General features: G+C 47.2%; 1 long non-coding RNA gene across 1 annotated transcript; it reads right to left on the bottom strand.

Moving 5' to 3' along the window:
• Positions 1 to 154: 154 nt before the first annotated feature.
• LOC129784579 (uncharacterized) lies at positions 155 to 8,274 on the bottom strand. Its single transcript, XR_008747468.1, has 3 exons — positions 7,971 to 8,274; positions 3,660 to 3,741; positions 155 to 282 (listed from the first exon to the last, which is right to left on the bottom strand). It is a non-coding gene; the product is annotated as an uncharacterized LOC129784579 (long non-coding RNA).
• Positions 8,275 to 8,422: the final 148 nt, after the last annotated feature.

Genomic DNA, 8,422 nt, shown 5'->3' with positions numbered 1-8,422 from the left:
GCCTGCAGCATTTCATGTTTGTAATGGGTAATTAAGGATTGGGGTTTATAGATATTTTTTTTTTTCCCCTCTCGTAAGCAAGGGTAAAGAACGCCACGGATGTTTTATGATGTTTTCACAAGACACTGGGGATGGGAAGGAAATTTCCACTTGCCTGTCCCAGGGAGGGCTGCTGCTGGCCACACTGCTGACAAGGGTCAGGCCGGAGCGACAAGGGAACCTCAGTTCAGGCACCTCTAAGTGAGCCTCAGTCACTCAGTTCTCTTCCTGGGAGCTTGTTTCCTACAGCCAAAAGGTCTCAGCATTAGGTTATAGAAACCACTGGAATACAGGGAGTGAGCGCTGGGGTTGGGTGTCTTTGGGGCTCCTCTTTGAAGCCCCTGCACAGACCCATGGAACAGGAAAACACTGGATTCAATCTCAGCTCACAGAGCGCTGTCACCTGGAGCCAGCTTCCAAGAAGTACATTGAATCCATCCACCACCACACCTCCCAGCACAACCAGACCAGGGTTGTCATTGGGAAGGGTTTTTCCTTTTCCTTCGTGGCAAAAGGAATTCAGATTTCATTTATTTTTTGAGGTATTTGAAACATAATGTAATAGACATCCAGATTTCATCTGGTGCTTTGTATCAGCAGCTCTCAAAGTGTTGAACAAGTGAAGCTGGCATCACCTCAGCGCACCAGGAGGCAGCTGAGCTGCCCTTGATTACCAGCAGCAGCGCTGGGCAGCACGGGCAAGCCCCAGAGCCAGCCAAGAGCTCTGCCCCTCTTGGGCCAGGGCAGAGGCAGCAAAGGCAGCTTCCAGGTGCTGCTGCCGCATACACAGTGTGGGAATGCTGCCAATGGCCATGCCATCACGCCTGGACTGTGGCCACACAAGCTGCTGCAGATGTCTCCCAGCAGAGTGACAGCTTCGGAACACTGGAGGGTCACAATCCAAAAGTGAAGATTAACCTGGCGTCCTGTCCTTGGCTTTTAAACATTTACCATTATTATTTGGGAGCAGGGATGTTTGCCTGAGCCTTCTAGAGGAAATGCTCCACGTTCAGGCAACAAAGGAATTAATTATTACTAAGCACGGGACTGAAACGGAACAAAACAAAAGCACAACCTTGAGGGAACGTGTTCCCTGTCGGCAGGAGCTCCAGCCAAGTGTCTGTGCACCAAGTGCCAGCCAGCACTGCCCGGGCATTCCATGTGACGGAAAAATTGCTGGAGGAAACCAGCTCAGCAAATTCCAGCACTGTACAAAACACCAACTGATTGGTTTTGGAAGATTAGGGAGAGTGAAACGTTTTTTGCAGGGCTATGGCTGATGTGCCACTAAGCGAACAGTTAGGTTGGCAGCTCCTTGCATTCTTTCCTGGAGCCCAGGGATCGCTGCTGCTCTCTAACCACCGCCTCAGTGCAAGGGCAGTCACCAGGGGAGTAACACTCCCCACGTGTAGTTCTAGTTAACCTCAAAAGCCAGGACTAAACAAAACCAATAAAATAATGCTGGTATTTTCAGCACCTGTCAGCTGTGGCTCCAAAAGCCCTCTGGAGCACATAAATCCTGCCTGGACCTCCTGATGGACAAACACCACTGAGCGATCGCTTGGCTCATCACCAACCCACAGCACACAACGGGGCAGCAGGGGAGGGCAGGTGGCAAAACATGAACTGGCCACACAGGAATTATCTAAAGTTTTCAGTTGTGCTACACAGAGAGGTGCCAGAAGAGCGTGCAAGACAAAGGGACACAGGGTCGTTCAGCATGGTCAGAAGTCAAGACCATCAAGACAAGCCTGAGCAAAGCAAGGAACTCCCAACTGAGGAGTCCACTGAGGCTCGAAGGAAGCAGCAGCATCTCGGCAGGCTCAGGGCTGCCTGGACTCTCCCATGCAGTCAAAGGTTTACAGCAGCAATATACATGATCTGTATCTATCATCATGAATTGGCAGAGGTCGTGTTGGATTTCTCTTATGCTTATCCTGAACTGTGACTTTCCTGCACTTACAACTCTTCAGCATGTTTTCCTTAACACATAATGAGTAATTTATTAATAACCTCAGTTTAAGCTACATCTCAACCCAACATTCCTCCTATGCCATTCTGAGAAGAGGCTGCACCAGCATCTGTCTCTTCTTTAGAGACGCCACTAACGTGCAAAGAAAACAACCCTGCTCTTAGCACCCTTTGCCCCTCACGGATAAGATTAAATACTTGGCACTAAGGTTTGCTCAGTAAGCTACGTAGAAATTATGCTCGTGGGAAAAGGCGTGGGGATGAGGACAGATAAATCTGTTCATATTAGCAGACACTTATTTTTGTTCTTGTTTGTGCTTGCACTGATTTGTTAAATAAGTGACAACAGCAACTCTGTCAATTAGTCCAGGAAACGGTGGTACGAAACAAGCAAGAGCTTTGAAAAATCCTTTTTAGGAACTGTAGAGAACATTTCCCATGTCCATCTACCTGGACAGGAGAGTCAGAATAGCCCTATTTCATTCAGCCCCACCTCAATGTTTCATTCTGTTTCTCCTTGCTTCAGCGTGCAGATCAGCAACCTTTCATTTGCTTTTCTAACAAACAATAGCACCCAAAGCCAAACCACCCAAACTCAAACAAGCCCTTAAGCAGACACTTACAAAGATGCTCAAGTGCCATTAACATTTAACAATGCTTAAGTGCAGGACTAGAGCATAGTGGAGTCTCTGTTGAATCAGTGCCAGTACATTTTATAGGACAAGCTTCTGACTAGATGTCTATAAAAAAAGTTATCAACAAAATATTTTGGTGCTGCACGGTGGTGTTGCTGCAAGGAAAGACCCCAGCATAACCAGCATCCATGGTCAGCTCTTTTAAAAAGCGATAAAGAAGGCAAAGGCAACTCATTTGACACTGCCTTATCTTTACAGTATTTATCTTGGAGGCTGATAATCTTAATGATTACACAACTGTTACTGAATGAGAACTTGCAGAATTATTTGCAGCTCCTAGCAGTGACACAGGTTAGCTGACCTCTGCCCGTTTATAGATCCTGTATTGCATAATAGTTTTACTTCAAAATGCTACCGTAATGCTTGAGTGCAGATGGAAATTTCCAAGGGTTCCTCACACAGACTTACCATTGTCTGTTGAAAAACAGGGACAGATTGGGGTCAGTTCTGCACACACAGAGCAGACTGGTTTTTGAGAAGGGAAAATAACCAGAAGGACGAAGCTACATTGCAACCTTAATGCTGGCATTTAACATCAAAATCCAACAAGCTCTCAAAGAAGGGATGGATGCTCCTAGTCCTGTGCAGCGTTTACACGTGCGCATCTTCCCTGCAGTTACCTAACACCGGGCTCCCTGTGACTACCATGCCAGGCACTACAGCGGAGCCTTCTGTCCCCAGCAACTGCATTTCCCTGTGCCCCAGCAACACAGACCTAAAAAATCTTCTAAGTACAAAATAAGGAACTGGTAACTCTGCAGAGAAGCTTTAAATGCTACACACTAAGCTAACAACTGCTTTTCATTCAGTTCCTAGAGCTGGATAATCCCTGTGAGAACGAAGTAATTTAATTTTCTCGAAGGGGACTTCTTTTATCCATCTTTTAGGAGCGAGTAGGCAATGCTCAGGCATGGGTAACACGGATGAAACACAGGCACAGCAAAGCATAATCACCTGAACTGTGGTTGAAACTCTAACAGAACGAGGATCAACATCCAGGAGTCAGCACGGAGCAGATATGAGGATTTTCTTGCACCTGTCAGGAACAATTTGTGACAGGCATCTCAAAGGCAGGCAGGGACCACGTGCTTCAACTCCCTCAGTTTGCCATGGCAACTGGCCTCAGCATCCTCGTTGTGCAAATGCTTCACAGCCACTGGGAGAAGCAAAGAGGATTAACAGCATCTTGCTTCAAGAATAGCAGGTATGACCAGACACTCTGCCCCTTCCTGCTGCCCACACTCCCTGGCAGAGCTCCTTCAGCAGGACCCTCCTCCCCCACCTCGCACGCCGCAGCCCAGACGCCTGGGCTGCCAGGTCAGCCTCCTCCCAGAGCCCCACGGGGGCCACAGCCAGCCTGGCTGCCAGCCTGACTGGAGGTCCCATGTCACCCACGCTCTCCAAACAAATGGCATGTGCGAGGGACAGCCCTACTAACCACCCTGCCGCTGAAACAGAGTGGGACAGGGGGGAGGGGGAGATGCACCTTTTCAGGTGTTCCACAACCCATCAGCAGCACAGTGAGGAACACCACCACAGGCTCCCCACCGCTGAGACTCACCGGAGAACTCTTCCTGTTGATGCCATCAAATCTCCTGCTGTTACTACATGTACAGCACAGAAACTACATCCAGGAAGAAAGAGAAAACTAGTTGAAGTACTTTGAAGTGATCTTCAAGAGAATGACCCAGGTGTGGCTATGACATGGAGACCAGAGCTAAATTCAGGGCTGACAGGAGATATCCCAGTGGCAAAGATGACAGCATTGTGCCCTTACCTAGGGGTGTGTGCCAGCCACGCCTGGTTCCAGCCTCTTCAGCCAGCACCAAGAATAGAATCACAGAATCATCTGGTTGGGAAAGACCTTTAAGATCATCAAGTCCAACTGTTAACTCAGCACTGCCAAGGCCACCACCAACCCTGCCCCTGAGCACCACATCTAAACACCTTTTAATTACCTGCCAGGGACGGTGACTCCACCATCTCCCTGGGCAGCCTGTTCCAGGGCTGCACAACCCTTTCGGGGGGGAATTTTTTCCCAGTATCCCATCTCAACCTCTGCTGGCACAATGTGCGGCCGTTCCCTCTTGCCCTATCACTTGTTAGGTGGGAGAAGAGACCGAGAGCCACCTTGCTACAGCCCCGCACAGACACCAGCGGGCGAGCTCCTGCAGGCAGGGCCAGGCAAAGCCCTTCAAGCCCCAGGGGAAGCCACCAGCGGGCAGCAGGGTGACACGGGATGATGGAGCTCTTGTGCCATAGTTGGCTGGCTGGGGCAATGCAGCTGACTTACACCTTGCTGTTCACTCAAGCTTAAATGATGTTTCCCCCCCCCTCCTTTAAACAAACTGTTTGCAGAGATGGATTTTGCTGTACTGTCAGTACCAATAACCCAGTCAAAGGCCAGGGATTTCACCGCGCAGCTCAGGGGAGCCACTGCTGGCAAGCAGTCACACAAACCACAGCAAGCAGCGGGAGGAGGCAAAGGCCATCTCTCCTGGCTAGAAAACATTGCTCAGCCTTTTTCCAGCTAGTGTCTTTCCAGCAAAGTAGCATTGTTTCAGCAGCACCAGGCACTCTCCAAACCCAAATATTCCCTGGAGAGGTGAAAGACTTATTTATATTAGTTAGCGTAATGAGAGCTAGACTGCCCACACCCATCCTCCCCCCACGGGCTCCCAAGGTACCACAAATTCCTTTGATCCTGTTGTAACCCTGAAGCACAAGGTGACCTACTTCCTTCACCACTGTTGGCAACCGAGCCAGAAGAGACTCTTGGAGAGTTCTGGCAGGAATCATTTCTCCTCTCCTAGCAGGATGCAGAACTGTTCAGCTGAACAGCTGCAAGATGGAATGTCAGAATCATCTAGATGAAGAGCAAACAGGGCACCATCGTGCCTTCCATCCCACGGCACCTGCTCTCCGATGCCACATTCTTCAGTGTTTCCCTCAGATGAACAAATTATACAAGGACTTAAAATAGGAATTGATGAGCAGAAATTCCACCAATATCTGCCTCATGCTAGCAGAGACATAACTTCCACACAGAGAGGATTAAATTGACAAAAAAGATGACAAAAAAGACTGACTGACAGAGCACAGGACCATCTCCTGTAGTGAGCTGCAGCCAAAGCCTTTTCATACGAAAAATGCTACAGCTCAGTGGTTGCACCTTAGATATTGACCAGTTCAAAGGGAACAGATTTGTTTGTTCCAGAGCAGGCAAGACTTCAGCTTGGCTCCCACTCTTAAAGGTATGTTACAAGAGGCTCAAGGAATATGCTCTGAAAGCAGGTCTTGCCAAAATTAAATTGATAGAAGAGATGGGGCTTTTATGCTGCTATGCATTCATTTACTTTATTCAAAAGAAATCAGCAGGACAGTCCTGTTGCCACAGAGCAAGCGTGAGTCACTGCACACAAAGACTCCTGCAGTGCAGAGGGTGTTAGAGGGATTTTGGTTTTTTGATGGTGTTTGTTTTGGGTTTTTTTAATCCCCGATTCTTACTAACAGATATTAACTGTCAGGTAACCTGACAATTTTAGCTATGAGCAGATCTGTGACACTACAGATTGTCTAGTTTTGCCCACCTTCATATTTAAACACCTTTGACTCAGCTATTTCAGATACTTTTTGTGGGTTGATTCAAATCAAGAGGTTTTTCAGGATAGACACTATCTCTCACCAGGTGCTCGTGCAGCACCCAACACAGGTAATGCTTATGCCAGCAAGTCAGATCAGAGCTGTTTGTGGACAGAGATCAAGGAGCAAAACAAAGAGTACTGCAGGCAGAATCAGGTATCTTGTCAAAGCCGTACCGAGGAGTGTCCAATATTGAGAGGTTAGTCATCCATTAATAAGTTCTTACTCCACACATTGCAAGGAAGAAAACTGCATCCATATGAATATGCAAGAAAGCAGGAACCAGCTTTTTTTATACACTAGAACAAGGATTCCGAGAGCTCAACAGAGATATTCAAGGAGCTCAACAGAGATATTCAAGGACGGTTAGGTATGCAATAAGGCTGTAAAGGAGGCAAGATCTGACTCCCAGTGGCCGGAGAGCAATGGCACAGCAGTCACCACACCTTGTCCAACAGGCTTGCCTGCCAGCCATCCGCAGGGATGCAGAATTAACATGGCTCATTTCCAAATGATGGAAACATCTCTACAATAGGGTTAATGCACACTGTGAGGACAGAGCAGGTGTAAGCCTGCTCCCAAACCCCACTGATTCTGATTTAAAAAAACCCATCAAATTCCATGATCCTAGTTCACCTGAATCAAAAGGAATCTCAAAACCAGCACCAACTAGTAGAACAACAGGTCCTAGCTCAACCACATTCCCCAGGGGCTACAGTCCACTCTGAAGGTGGAAGAAGCAAAACATCTAATGTTGTCCATCTTAGGAGCATCTTACTGCTTCTTCAGAGTGGAAATGAACCACTGAAGTACCCAACCCCTAGCCATGCTTTCATAACATCACATCTTTGATCTAGCAAATGAGTTTGCAAGACAGCACATACCCCACAGGAGCAAAGCTCTTGTGTGAGTCAGAGCATCTGTAGGTGGGAGGCCCTCGTATGCTATATGCTCATTAAAAGCAAGAAAAGCAACTTAATGGTCCACAGCATGATCCAAGATGCACTACTGATGAAGTCCAAAAAAGTTTGAAGATGGCCGCATCAAAATATAAGACTTCCCAGAATTTAGACTTGGGAAAATAGCCTTTGGATAAAGGAAAAAAGAGCTGGGTGGGGGCAAAGGGGCACGAAGGCAAGGCAAGCACCTCAGAAGCCCAACCTAAATACTCACCTGTAGTATAACAGTTCTTTTAAAAAGTTATTTAATTTCTCCTCAAATGTAGAACAACAACAAAAAACCCAGCCCACCCAAATGCAACAACAACGCAGTCCAAACAAACTGTCAGTGAACAGGTGTATTATAAAGCTATCATAATTTCAGACAGCTCAAGGCCTGGACTAGTAAAGAAGTTAAAAAGACCAGAGCTAAGGCCAAGTACATTTTCAGAGTAACCTTGCTTTAGGTATCAATAACCAAGTGACTGGGCAGCATGTTAGCAGAACTGAGAAGTAATACTAGACTGTGACTCAAGTCAGCACAATCAGACCCATCTTTCCATCAAAACGCAGGTTGATTTTGTGGACAGCACAGCCATAAAAACAAGAAACTGCTGTTCCAATTGAGTCCTCTCTACTCAAATCTAAGGTTCTAGATCTATAGAGGTGAGTTTCTTGCACTGACCTTCTGAAGGGGCAGACACCAAGGAAGCAGTTGCATACTGGTATTCCTCCTTATGCCAACTGAATATCTCCTCTTTACACAGCTACACAGGTTAACTCAGGTGATACTGTCCACTGAAGACAGGCAAGGAAGCATGACTTTTATCTTCTTCCAGGTCTCTGGCATAAATGCTGTGTTTAACTAGGCAGTACGTGTGGAGGACTTGGAGGTCTAAGACAGATTTCACAGGTCCTTTCTGAATTTAGCAACTTGGGTTCATGTGAGGGCAAGACAGAGCAACTGTATAGTGGGAATGAAAAATATTCAAAAACTCTTAAAGTAACAACAGTGTGAAAACAGAAGGCAAGCCCCAGAGTGCTGCAGGCCATTAATGGCAGCAGGCTAACTGCCCCTGCTTCCAAGAAGCAGAAAGGTTTGTCAGCAAGTTTACTTCCCAATCTAGACAGCCGGCA

The sequence above is a fragment of the Falco peregrinus genome, chromosome 5 (assembly GCF_023634155.1).
Source record: "Falco peregrinus isolate bFalPer1 chromosome 5, bFalPer1.pri, whole genome shotgun sequence".
Classification (NCBI taxonomy): Eukaryota; Metazoa; Chordata; class Aves; order Falconiformes; family Falconidae; genus Falco; species Falco peregrinus.
The sequence above is the reverse complement of the archived record's forward strand: the minus strand, read 5'-3'. Positions and strand labels throughout refer to the sequence as shown.